This window comes from Meriones unguiculatus, chromosome 11, assembly GCF_030254825.1.
Source record: "Meriones unguiculatus strain TT.TT164.6M chromosome 11, Bangor_MerUng_6.1, whole genome shotgun sequence".
Lineage (NCBI taxonomy): Eukaryota > Metazoa > Chordata > Mammalia > Rodentia > Muridae > Meriones > Meriones unguiculatus.
In genome coordinates this window covers 71,478,036-71,492,619 of record NC_083359.1, presented here as the reverse complement: position 1 = coordinate 71,492,619, position 14,584 = coordinate 71,478,036, and the positions used below count along the sequence as shown (strand labels likewise).

General features: G+C 40.6%; 1 protein-coding gene across 2 annotated transcripts in view; it reads left to right on the top strand.

Annotated features, from left to right (window-relative positions):
• Positions 1–14,584, top strand: part of Pla2g4a (phospholipase A2 group IVA) — a 145,123-nt gene that overhangs the window by 62,204 nt on the left and 68,335 nt on the right. The window lies entirely within an intron of this gene.

Sequence of the window (14,584 nt, the reverse complement as noted above, 5' to 3'; positions counted from 1 at the left end):
ACACTGTGCAACAGGTCTGATACAAAGAGGTTTATTTAAGGGTGCTATGGGAAAGAGATGGAAAAGACAGTGGGGGAGTATAGCAGAAGAGGAAGGGGAGATGGGTTGAGGGCCCCAGGAAAGACAGTCAGAGAGAGAGAGAGACAGAGACAGAGACAGAGACACAGAGAGATACAGAGAGAGAGGAGTGGCAGGTGGGTTTTATCCCATGCACCTGGTGCAGGTGATGGCATAGGATGAAGGTGGTGACGTAGGACGTTGTGAGGACCCTAAAGGACCCTGAAGGCAGGCCAACTGAATTGCCTGAACACCAGCATAGCACTTAGGATGACTTGTATGCTGTGTGCATGCAATACCCATGGATGTGAGACAGGGACATTAGATCCTTAGAGTCCCTAGAAGCGGAGTTGCAGACAGTTGTCACACGCCCTGTGGGTGCTACTCACACAAACCCATAACTCTCAGCTCCTCTCTGTTGCCTTCCTATTGTAAGCTCAGATGACCTCTTCCCATGTGATCCCTCATGATTGCAATCTGTAGTATTTTCTGGTATTAAATTATTTCTATTGTCAACTTATCAAATTCCAGTGGTAAATAAAATAATATAGGCTAGGAAAAGTGAAACACCAACCATATGTGCCTTCAGAGTCCATTCATGACTTATGTGCACACCATGGAGGTGCACTTACTTAGAGGTTAACTTAAGATCACAAGGTTTTTTCAGTAGTCCGCATGACCTGACCACCCAGAGATTTTGAGAACCGACATCTGTGTATCTCCCAAGGGTCCTTTCCCTATTCCAGAGGGCATATCCTCTATGCAGTACCAAGAGGTGCATGTTTCACTTTTCCATGGACACCTTTTAACTTCATCTCATTCCCTCAGTTTATAAATATTTATGGGAAAAAAATCTACAATGTACCAGCTATTGTGTTTGTACAAGGCATATGAGGAATAAATATACAAAGTGTTATCCCCTCAATTATCTTCCTCTGAGGTAGAAATGATGTTGGGGTTGTAATAGGAAGTGGAAGAAGGTGGATGCGTGTATGTGTGGGTAATAAGAAATCACATTCATTTAGATAAATATCACTGATGTATGTAGATGGTTTAATAAGAAGGCAGAATAAAGGAAGTTCATCTTGTGAGAAGAGGCCCCAGGCGATTTGAACAGTTTGAATAGAGAACATAGCGGTTAATACCTTGACATTTGAAGCTAGTCCATTAGGCCTTTGAATTACTTATTATCTTTTTCATCCTGGAAATTTAGTAGTTCCTCTGTGACTCATCTTATTCATCTGTAAAAATAGAGATAGTATCTTATAGGGGAGTTATTGTGAAAACTATACATATTAAAACATAATATAATGATTATCGTATATAAATTTAATTATAACTTGTTATAATTTATTACATAAATTATAAACTACATATCCTTTAGTTGTTTAATATTAACTATATAGTGCATTGTACCTTAAGTATGCAATAATAATTAAAGCATAAGTCGTAAAGATGCTATGTGTATGCATACATACAAGGCTGCTTAGAACACTAGTCTATATTAAGCACTATATATGAATATGTTTTGCTCTTTTTGGTGTTATGGTTTGTGAAAAGGGTATTGTTTCAGGGAACAGAGGAATAGTTTGGGCATTCTAGGCAGAAGCAATTGAAAAGGTTCAGTCTTGAAAAAAGGAAGAGAGAAAGGGCACAGCGGGTTAGAGGCTTGCCCAAGTACATGATGGTGAGTCCTAGGGCAAAGAGCGCAGAGGTGGTCAAGTACATCTGAATGCCCTGCCGGGCATTTTAATAACGGTCTGTTGAGAGCTTTGTAAACATGGCTTAGCCTTTCCAAAACAGTTCTATTCTTCAGTCTCTGATCCAAAAACTGATTATGAAAGAGGATATTATGGAGGAAAAATATATTTCCTTCCTTCTGTCATTTCCTATGGTTAAGTTGTATAACCCTTGAGCTCTGAAGAGGCTTTCTACATTCCTGAATTCAAAGTAGGTTACGTAAACTTTCCTTAGTGTGTCTGGGAAAATAGTTAGCCAAAGAGCTTTTCTTCATTACTTTTCTCTCTAGAGTCCCTTGCAGTTTGCATTTGAATGTCAATCCTTTGAGTTGAGGAGTGGTCCTTGGAAGAAGTAGAATTGGCTGGTTGACTAGCTCTGGGAGTCTTTCTTGGATCATGTGGGAGTATCCCATGGGAGCCTTGCCTTCCTCTTCAGTTCCTGAGATAGGATCTTCCCTAGGTGGGTGGTTTTCTGTCTGTAACACTCACAGACATGTAAGAGAGAATGAGCAAGCTGCCAATGAATGCTAGGAGAGTGCAGACTTAAATAAACCTACAAGATGGTTATGGCAATATGACATAATAAGAAGAGCACTTGGCTTTGGTGAAAAAGTACAAAAACTACAAGCCAAGACATTACTAGTCAAAGCTCCCTCAAACTTCTGGCATCTGAAAGTTAATACTGACTCAACACAGAGTCGTGTCTGTGGCCAGAAGACAGCTGGAGAATCAACAGGAACCTCCAATTGGACTTGGGCTGACTCCCAGGGTGAGCTCTGGACATTTGTGGGTAGAAATAGGATTTGGAATCTGTAATCTTGTTTGTATTGACATTGCTTTCCTTCCAGATGTTTGAATTGTCATTTGTTTTCTCTGAGTCTCACTTTCATCCTTAAAATGAGGGTTGAGAACACATTATTTCTTTTTTTTTTAATTTTATTTTTTTCTTATCAGTTACATTTTATTAACTCTGTATCCCAGCCATGTCCCACTCCCTCATTCCCTCCCAGTCCCTCCCTCCCTCCCTTATCTCCACCATGCCCCTTTCCAAGTCCACTGATAGGGGGGGACCTCCTCCCCATTCATCTGATCCTGTTTTATCAGGTATCTTCAGGACTGGGTGCAAAGCCCTCCTCTGTGGCCTAACAGGACTGCTCCTCCCTTCGGGGGTGGGGAGGCCAAAGAGCCAGTCATTGAGTTCCTGTTAGAAATAGTCCTTGTTCCCCTCGCTTTGGGAAACCAATTGGTTACTGAGCTACCACAGGCTACATCTGAGCAGAGGTTCTAGGTTATATCCATACATGGTCCTTGGTTGAATGTCAGTCTCAGAAAAGACCCTGTGCCCAGATATATTTGGTCCTTGTGGCGCTCCTATCCTTTCCCCATCAGACTAACTCCCCTTCTTTCTTATGATTCCCTGTACTCTGCCAAAAGTTTGGTTATGAGTCTTTGCTTTGAAAACACTGCTAGTTAGAGTCTTTCAGATGCACTCAGTAGACTCCTGTCATATGTTCAATGCACATCCCATCTGTCTTTCTAAATGAGGATTTATCATCTTACCCCATGTCTGCTCTCTTGAATCTTTTTAGGTGTATAGATTTCATTATGTTTATCATATCTTATAGGTCTATATAAGTGACTATATACCGTGTTTGTCTTTTTCCTTCTGGGATATTTCACTCAGAATGATCTTTTCTAGATCCCACCATTTGCCTGCAAATTTTATGATTTCCTCTTTTTTGGAGAACACATTATTTCAAGGCTCCTCTCGGGCTTAGTTCTTTTGAATACATTCTCAAAAAGCTTGCAAATCTTCCCATTTCATGGATAGTAAAAAATAAAAACAGCAAGAGTAAAACTCTTTCATTTCCATATTACATAATTTCAAAATATGTCAGTGGAACAAGCTTTAATATAAGGAAAATGTGAGTTTTTATTGCATGCCTGAAACTTGCTAAGTATTAGAGAGGCACAGATATCCATTTTCAAGAACCTAATAATCTGTTTGAAAAGTAAATAGTCATATATAAGACGATGAACACGAGGAGCTCATGTGCTCAGTGTGAGCTGCTTCATTATGATCAAACAGCAGAGGACATGATGGACAATATTCTAGCTCCAGGGACTCATATTCTCGTAAGGATGGTAAATAGGCAACAGTGATGAAACAACTAATCCCTCGACACCATCTAGTGATAAATACCAGGAAGAAAATTCCATAAAGCAAAGTAATAGAGCTGGGTGTGGTGGCACATGCCTGTATTTCGAGTACTCTGGGAGGCTGAGGCAGGAAGATAATGAGTCTCAGACAAGTTTGGCCTACATAGCCAGAGGCTATATTATAAAAAGAAGGAACAGGTCTGGAGAGCTTGGTCAGTGACCAACCTCTACCAAGTCTAACAACCTGAGTTTGACCCAAGATCCACATGGTGGATGGAGAGAAGTGATTTCTCCAAACTATCCTTTCAGCTTCACTTAGAAGTGCTTGTGGCATGTATGGGAGAGCTCACACACACAAAATAAATAGATAAAATAGAAACACTACAACAACAAATAACCCCCCATCCCAAATAATCTGACAGTCTGACAGATAGGAGCTGGTGTGCAACTGAAGTTTTCTGTTCATAGAGCCAGGAAATGAGGCCTCTGTGAAGTATTCTAACTTCCCCCAAATTTTAATTATGAAGTTTTTCAGACTAACTCTTTATGAGTTCAAGTCTTTCTCCAGTGAACAAGCACAAACTACCCATCATGTTCTGGAGTTAACATTTGCCTGCTGCGTGTCGGTTGCATATTTCTTCATCTTGTCACTCATCCATCAGCTAACCCCCTTGGATACCTTTATAAACAGATGGCAGACAGAAGTGTGCCATACTGCTAAGCACTTCCATCCGATATTGAGTACCATTCATGAATTTTATGTGATCATTTTAAGTGCCACATGGTTAAAGGAATCAGGCACTCATTTATTAATTCATTCATTCCACAAGTGCTCTCTCATTCTATAATTCACATTCTGCTGCTGTGTTTGCTTGTCACCCATTCTCCATCTATTTACAAATAACCACTGAATACCCAGGAGTGGGCAATCACTCACTGGTCACTGATTTCAGGCACAAGCAAACAAAACAAGCTTAATTCTTAAGTTAGTATTCTGTGTAGTAAACCAGATGAAAAGCAAGTTAAACTAGGGGTAGATGCTTCTGTTAGTGACAGCAACAAATGCTGCATAAACCAGGGAAGAAAACTGAAGGCATTTGTATATTTGTGTAGGAGAGGAGGTAGCAAATATCGTTCTAGAAAATACGGCTAAGAAAGGAATCTTAGAGGCTGAGGGCAGGAGACCCTTCCTATGGTTTCAGTGTATCTTCCTAGAGTTCCAGAGCTCAGAATGTGTGGCAGTGTTGATAGGTGGTGGATTGGAGGCTTTATGATGTGGGGCTTCGTAGGAGGTATGCCACTGTGAATGTTACCCATGGAAGGGATTGATGCTGGCCATTTATGCCGGTTGAGGAACTGTTAAAAAGAACACAACTGGTACCTTAACACTTTTTTGGTTCTCTGTTTTTGATGTAATCTGAGTGTTACAATTGTTGCCATACCATCTGTCATGAGGCCTTCATGGGGCAACCTGATTTGGACTTTCAGCCTCTTAAATTATCTAAGCTATGTAAATCCATGTTCTTTATAACATACATAGCTTCCATGGTTATAATTGCAGAAAACTGAGCAATCTAAAAGCCCAGATTTCTTGGCAAAGCAGCTGCAGGAAGGAGGATGGCTCCAGTGCAGATGAAGAAGAGTAGAGAGAAGGGCAAGAGACTAGGTCTGAAAGGGACTGAAGACAGTAGGTCACAGCCATCGTGGGTAATGTGCACATCAGGGGCTCAGTTTGTCCTTGAAGCAAAGGTGTGGCCAGAGTGACTCACTGAAAGGGGTAGAAGACAGTTCTTAATCAGAATTACCTTAGGAACTGCCTGAGGGAAACCATCATCTTAGACTGACACAAGTTCCAGAAGCAGTTTCTAGGTAAGGATAAGGAAGAGAGAGTTGATGGATGAAGGAAGGATGGGTTCAGGGGCTCAGTACACAGCAGCACCTAAATGAGAGATGCAAGAATTGACATAGCATCTTCCCATTTGAGTAGTGAGTCACAGCAGGTTTGTGCCCAGGTAAGAGGAAACTGAGAGCAACCAAGGTTAGGCTTTTTTTTCCTAAGAAAAGGAGAAAGGAGTTGCAAGGAAAACATTACCATGTAAAGATACTTAGTGTGGAGACAGGTGTCAAAAAGATGGATGCCCTAAGAGTAGGGTGCTTCCCAGGAAAGTGACTACAATGGCAATGCAGAGTGATAGGTACTAGGAAAACCTCTCTGTCATCACGTCTAATATGTAAGAGCTGAGGAATTTAGTGCAGCCGAGAGCTGCTGAGTTGGAAAATAGGAATTTCTGTTGGAAGTTCTTCCCTAGACTACCATTACTCAACTTCTTTCGAAACATTGTGTGTTGAGGACAAAGTCAGTTTTAGAGCTGGGTCCCCAGTTTTTTATACCAGTGGCACTTTTCAAGTCAAGATTAGGTTGCATTATAATAGTCAGAGCTTACAGAATACCATAGCTGTCACCTGAGAGCCACTGGGACAGCCTCAGTTTCATAACCAGGGGCCTCCTGCTTGTTGGAGTTTGTAGTTTGTCACTGATTAGCTTGAGTGATGGTAGACTTGTAGTTTTTTCCTCACGTCCTCGTCTATGAAGCAGGGTTACACCAAGTACCCACATTTTAGGGTTGTGATTCTGGATAAACAGGTTAATACTGAGAAAGTATTAATACAGTGCATGGTCCAGCAATCACCAGATAAATACTAGATATTCTCATGATAATTGTACTCAGTCAGATTCAACCAAATGGGAATCACATGCTTCATGAGACCAATTTAGCTGGAGAGCAAACTTATTTGTCTTTACTTACTTAAACAAACTCAGTTAAATATGGGTAGAGTTTAATTTAGCAGCCATTTGTTTGAAAATAATTCAGACTACTCTAGTCACTCATTCTTGAATTTCTCAAACACAGTTCTTAGGTTATAATAGCCAATTTTGGTCCAAAAAATCTAGATAGTGATTCTTAACCTTCCTAATTCTGCAGACCCTTTAAGACAGTTCCCCATGTTGTGGTGACACCCAACCAGAAAATAATTTTGTTGCTACTTCATAACTGTAATTTTGCTACTGTTATGAATCATAGTGTAAATATCTGTGTTTTATGATGGTCTTACGTGACCCATGTGAAAGGGTTGCTTGACCCATGAAAGGGTTGTGACCCACAGGTTGAGGACAATTTATCTAGTTTCCTCAGAAGTCAATTGGATGTGTATGAAGTAGCCCACTTCAAACAAACCATGAAAATGTACAGTTTGGAGGCCAGACAGAGAAATTATACTTATTTATCGTTCCGGATAAAGTAAGTGTGTTTTGGCCAATACTGTAGCCTCAGGTTTACACTATGTTTTAATTTTCTGTCTTTATTTGGAAGTTAGTATTATTGCTTAAAAATAGCCCCATTTCATGCTTCTGTGGCATTTGTGTAGCTTTATCTGATTGCTTTCACTGTCGCTAAGTCATGTCTGTGACTTAGGAATGAGTTCTGTGGAAGAGATAGTGGCAAAACCTTGAAACAGCGGCAGTTTTGAGTGTGAGTTTGGAGCGCTAAGTTTGTGTCAGGATGATTTCATTGGGGAACTATGTCTTTGGTGAAGTCAAAGACTCTAAATTAGGTAAGTTTAGGAGACAAGGTAGAGTTAGGAGGAAAATCAAGACACTACTGAGGCCCCAGGTTATGATGTTCAGCAGGATTTTCTGGATTTACTGTGATACATTTAGTGGACATCATACTTTTAAAAATTGTGAATTCTGTTCTTTTCTTGTTTTTTTCAAATGAACACTGGAGATAGACCCCAGGCTTAGGCATGTTGGGAAAGGACTTTACCATGGATTTTAAAATGTGCCGTTCTATTTGGCCAGCAGTAGGAGTATACCCCTACCATTCCCATCTCATTATACAATCAGCAGCAGAGACAAACAACACTTTACAGCACAGTTGTGCTAATCCAAAGGGAGCTGGTAGGTTACATGCATTCGCTGTATTTGATTTATGGTCCCTTTGTGCTAACAGTTTTATCAACACACAGTCCTACCTCAGTGACATGACTTCCTTAAAGTCAGGGAATCACTGGGTAAGATTATGTACTGGAGAACTATATGTTATCTTGTCACAAACAAAAACTGTCCGAGAGGAAGGACCCTAAATTAAGAAAATGCCTCCATAAGATTAGGCTGTAGGAAAGCCTGTAGGGCATTTTCTTAATTAGTGATTGGCAGGGAAGGGGCACTACCCTTTGTGGATGGTGCCATGCCTGGGCTGGTAGTCCTAGCTGCTATTAGAAAACAGGCTGAGCAAGCCAGGGGGAGCAAACCAGCAAGCAGCACCCTTCTGTGTCCTCTGCATCAACTCCTGCTCCAGATTTCTGTCCTGTTTGAATTACTGCCTTAACTTCCCTCAGTGATGAACCTGGAAGTATAAACTGAAATAAACCCTTTCCTTTCCAAGTTGCTTTTGGTCATGGTGTTTTATTACACCAATAAGAATTCTAACTAAGACATATGTCAAGAGCACCAGACAGTTGACTATGCAAGGAATAGTCCAAATATAGATCAAACAATTACTGTATTTAAGAAAGAATATGATTTTTTTTTTTTTTTTTTTTTTTTTTTTTTTTTTTTTTTTCTAACAGCAATAGCCACTAGGGTGAATCTTCTCATATTGTCACAAGAAATAAGTTTTAAATTACAAGGTGTTTTATAATAGTCCTGCATTCTTGGGGCTCCTGTCTTGGGCAGTGAATTCTATCAAGAGAGTACAGCATAGTCAGATGCAAGCCATTGTGTAGTACCTAGCCATAGGTGTTTGAATAATTTTGCTGATGTAAAAGACCAAACCCTGGGAATTTCTTAGATAATACTAACAAAAATAGTATGGTTTAACAGACAAAAGCTAAAGAGACGAGGATTACCACAGAGAGAAAAGTGGTTTGCTGGGAGTTCTCTAAGAAACCTGGGTTGTTGTATGAATTATCCAGCTTTTCATAATTCCCTCTGATGGTCACATTGGTAAAAAGATGAGCTGAGGAATTGTCAGGTCGTTGAGAATAAAGGGGAACAACTCATAAATAAAATAGTATAGTTTCATCTTTCAAATCTTTAAAGATTGTCCAGGGTATACTCTAGACTACAATTGTCCTGGGACTTTTGTTGTTGTTTTTTCATGACAGGGTTTCTTGAGAAAACAAGACAGAGTTTCTGGCTGTCCTGGAACTTGCTCTGTAGACCAGGCTGGCCTCAAACTCACAGAGATCCACCTGCCTCTTCCTCCCAAGTGCTGGGATTAAAGGTGTGTGCCACCACTCCCTGGCTTGTCCTGAATTTTTTGAGTAAGAGAACATTTTTGGTAGAATATACTAATTTTAAGTTCATCAGGTTTTATATTAAAATGGTATTTATGAGTGTCCCCTTGTAATGCCTGTGACTTAGTTTGCATTGTCAGAGTTATGATCTCCACTCTTCCCTCAGAATGTCCTTTGTCAGGTTCATATTTTGTTCTTCACAGGGAGGAATTACAAGCAGGCTATGAAAATGCATCTCTTTGGAAAAGTGACTCTTAACTTTCAAATTTTCATTTGCTTTATCTTGCATGGGTCAGGTAAATACAAATACATTTAAAATACCATTGTTATTTCTTTGACAGATGTGAACAGTTCCTGAATCAATGTGGCAGTCATTTGCCTTTGTTTCTACTTAGAAGAAATGAATGAGAATGAACAGACTAGGGATCAGAATTTAAGATAATGATTTATGAAAAGGAAACAGTACAAATATTAAAGTGTGGAGGTAGTATGTTCTAAGGTATTTGAAGAACTCTTCACTGATAGGATAGATTGTCAACTTGAAGATTATTTAACTGTGTGGATCATTTCAGTGTAATAGCTTAAAAGTACCAGATACTAAATTTGTTGTTTTAGTTTCATTCTTTCAGCATAATCAAGGGAACCAGTGGCTTAGGCACATTAAAAATTACGTTAAAGTCAGAAATATTTTCAGCAATAGTTTCTGTACTCCACTTTCCCTATTCCTTCTCTGACTGAACATGTTCCATGGTAGATGGCAAAATTCTTCTCCACTGTGGAATGCAAAGAAGAGGTTTCCACAAGAATGTGTAATTGGTGCTGCATGCTCTTTACATCTGTGGTTCTGAGAGGAGTTGGAGGTTCCAATTTGTTCTGGCCCCTTGTTAAGAATTAAGGGCTGGTAGGAGGCAGAGGTGCCTCAGGGGTTTGGTCCCCCTTTTTCCTAATGCTCTGACCTACAACATGGAAGCCTGCAGTGAAGGCCTGTTTTCGGAGTGTGGGAAGAAGCTTCAGTCATTGTTTAATGCCTCACAGGAAGTACATATTTTTGTAGCCGTTTTAGCTGAATGACACGTTCCAGGTAAAAGATGTGAAGCTCATGAATATCAGGTTTTCCAGCAAGTCTGAACACAGTGCATTGTGGGTGGGGGCCGAGTAAGCCTTCCTTCTCATCCTCTGGGTTCTGCTTGGGCAACACGAGGGAAATGAGCGGCTGACCCATGACAGGAGCCGTAGCAGCACATCCTGAAATGTTCCAGATGACAGAAACATCCTGTGCCCGCTCTTACTCCACTTTACCTAAGTAGAGTATCTACTATCTAGGATCAGAACATCTTAAAGAAGAAATAGCGAGGAACATGGATAGAAAGGGTATTATCCTGGGAACACAAATACAGCCATAAACATAGCATTGACTATTGTAATATGTAAGTTGGATCAGGACCTGCCAGTTGAAAATTCAGTTTTGTATTAGCTATTTACTCTGATGAGGTATACATTGCAATAAAGCATAATAGTTTATCTTATATCCGCTTATACGTAGAGATTTGGCCCTTTAGAGAGAAATACCTTAAATTTAATCTCATTTCAGTGGCAAATTTAATATATTTCTTTGGAAAAACAGAATAGTTGGCCAGGTTTGGTGGGACATGGCTGTATTCCAGAACACTGGGGCCCAGGAGGAAGAATTGCCAGTAGTAGCACAGCCTAGGTTACACAGTGAGACTTTGTCTCAAAAACAAGCAAGCAAGCAGGCAAGCCAGCAAGCAAAACCCACAAGCAGCAACAACGATAAAACAGAATTTGTGCTGCTGATGCTCGTTTATCTTACTAAATAACCCCAATAAAGTTATTAGCAGAATATCAAAGCAGATACTAAGACTCATAACCAAACCTTCGGCAGAGTACAGGGAATCATATGAAAGAAGGGGGAGTTAGTATGACATGGAAAGGATAGGAGCACCACAAGGACCAATTATATCTGGGCACAGGGGTCTTTTCTGAGACTGTTTCTCCAACCAAGGACCATGTATGGATATAACCTAGAACCCCTGCTCGGATGTAGCCCATGGTAGCTCAGTAACCAATTGGTTTCCCATAGTAAGGGGAACAGGGACTATTTCTGACAGGAACTAAATGGCAGGCTCTTTGACCTCCCCACACCCTAAGGGAGGAGCAGTCCTGCTAGGCCACAGAGGAGGACACTGCAGCCAGTCCTGAAGATACCTGATAAAACAGGGTCAGATGAAAACAGAGGTCCTCCTCTCCAATCAGTGGACTTGGAAAGGGGGAGGGAGGAGATGAGGGGGGGAGGGTGGGATTGGGAGGGAATGAGGGAGTGGGATATAGCTGGGATACAGAGTTAATAAAATGCAACTAATAATAAAAATAAAATTAAAAAAGAATAACCACTGTTTAACTAAAAGATAAATCAATAATAAACATTAATAATCAACAACAATAAAAAAAAGTTAATTGGTACAAAATTTTTTCCAGTTCTGTTTTGGGAAAGGTTCCAGTTGAAATTTCAAAATGGGAAATCAGGCATAATGTCCTGGGATGTGGGCTAGGCAATGCTCTGATTGATAGATACATGGTAATTATTTTTTAGGCTGTTGCTTTTGACTTACGACAAACCACAGTTCATTTGGGCATGAATAATTCTTTTTGTCCTAGAATTTTCAGGGTCCTAGAATTTTATCAGCTCTAAAAGTAATATCTGCATCTTGATTCATGAATTTAGATTTGCAAAGTTAAGTAGAAGAAATGTTATTTTTGGGTCAGACTATCCCACAACTTTATCATTCTTAGCAATTGGATATTTTCTTTTTGACAGAACAAGATTCAGCAGTTATTCCTTGATTACCCATCAGTTTAAAATACTCTGCAATGAACTTAGTAGAAAACTATTTCAGTTCAGTGTACCATGAGTCATATTTTTATATAGACTTTATTATCTTTTACTTATAAGCTCATACCGAGAATAGTCAATAAATTTATTTAAACCTTTGGAAAAGTCTTGCCATCTTCCTACACCTTGAACCCCAAAGTTAACAAATCTAATTATTTTTAGTATTGACGGTTTAGTTTGACGGTTCTAAACTCATGCCCTTCATATTTCAATAATATTGTAGCTATATTCTATAGTAGCGATTGAACAGTCACTCCAACCTATGTTTTTATGGTAACTGGTACCAATGAAAGTAATGGCAGGATTTTACAACTATACAGCAACTTTCAGGACATTTTCTCGTTGGTTCTTGTGACAGTCTTAAGGAACATTTCTCAGCACTGATACCATCAGTACTAATGTCAGAGGTCTTTCAATTCAGCAGAGATGCACTCTCTGGGAAGGCACCTTTTCAGACAGCTTTTGCTCTGGATATTACCCACCCCCTTTAAGTTAAGCAAAACTTGTCTGCTTAACAGGATACACTTTGGTGGGCTCTCAAGTAGTCTTGAGGAAGTAAAACCTGAATCCTCTGAATTCCACTGGTGGATGTTTCTTGGAGCCTAGTGGGTACCCAGGAGACCTGGGTGTTCCAGTTCCAGCCCCGCTTGTTACACACGTGCATATGTGAACTCCCACCAAGGCTTTCTTTACTTTCTTGGCCATGGTGGCTACACCTTAAGCAGCTCCCAAACAGCTCACAAAAAGGAGTGTGTCTTATTTTGTTTTATTTTTCTACTTTTTACTGATTCTTTTTGAGTCCCACTCATCTCCCGGTGCCCTTGTACCCATCCTCTGCCCTTGCAGCCCTCCTCCAAAGAAAATAAAAAACAAACAGAAATCAAAACAAAGCATAGAAAACACCTTGTCCTGAAAGCTGTTTGTCACAGTGTGGCCCACAGTATACCCCTCTTTCTACACATTTTCACTTGCAAATGTTTATTGCAATGGTCTAGTTCCAGGCCTCAGGTTTCTTACCATATCAGCAATACTTACTGGATCCTTCCCCTGGTTATCCTGTTGTTGCCCTGTGTCATGGAGATCCTTCGGTTTTGGATCAGCAGGACCAGCCCTTTCTTGTGTTCCAATAGTCCATAGATTATGTAGATTTTAGGGTAAGCCACCTCAGAGCCCTGAATCTGGCCTGGGCGGTAGCTAAGCTGGTCAGCCTGCCAGTTCTCTCATATCCACACCTCCAGGGCAATATCTCTACCACTGTCTGGTCTAGCCCACCCAATGCTGCTGCTAGCAGGGGCCAGGATCAGCTTTCCTGCTCTCTGGCCCTAAGAGTCAGCTCACTGCACCCATGCAGCCAGAGCCAGCTCCACTTTACTTCAGAGTTCAGAAGCGGGGCCCAGTCTCCCTAGTGCTGCACGGGGCGAGGGCCTGGGCCAGTTCTATTCTCTTACCCTTGGGGGTGGCTCACCCATGCCTTTACCATCAGGACCAGCTCCACTGTAGTTCCCAGGCCAGGTGAAGAGCCCTCTTTCCTGAGTGCTACAACCAGTGAGGGGCAGAGCCAGCTCTACTGCTCTAGTGACCCTAGCTCCAGCTCTTCAGCTGTTTTTTGATGTTTTATGTGTAATTATCGTGGAACTGAGTATTTCAGTATGGGAAGAAAACAACAAGGCAGTGACATTTCCTTTTTTAATGAAATTGCCAATTTGACAATTTTACATTTAAAAAATTTCACCCTATTCCCTCTCTCATCTACCCTTCTACTCCTACTGAACACCTTCTTCTAATTTTCCTTTTCTGTTGTTTTTTCATTTGTTTTTGTGATGCACTGAGTCTATTTAGTAAGGATTGCTTGCATGAGTATGGGTAAGGGTTAATTCACTGGAGCATGGGTAACTTATCAGTGGTTACTGAAGAAAATGATTTCCCATCCCCTAGCAACCATTAATAACTACTAATAACTCCTCGGGGAAGGGTAGGACCTCCCGACTCCCTCTTCTGTCTGTGATGGAATTTTGAGAGGTCACCTTGTGTAGGTCTTGTACAGGTGACCATGGCTTCTGTGAGTTCACAAGTGCAACAGCCATGTTATACACAGAAGACAGTGTCTCATAGCATGCCTATCTATCCTCTGACTCTTACATTCTTCCAAACCCCCTTTCTTTGATCTTTTCTGAGACTTGGAGTGAGTAACATCAATGGTCCATTTTAAACTGAACACCCAACATAGTCACTTATTTTCAGGACTTTTTTTCAGGTATAGGTCTTTGCATTAACTGTTGCTCAGTGGAAACAGAAGCTTCTCTGACCAAAATGAGAGAGGATCACTAATTCATGGGCATAAACAAATATTTAGAAGGCGGTTTGATATCATGATAACGTGTAAAACAGCAGTAGTAGATTTCACCTCAGGGCCTGTGAC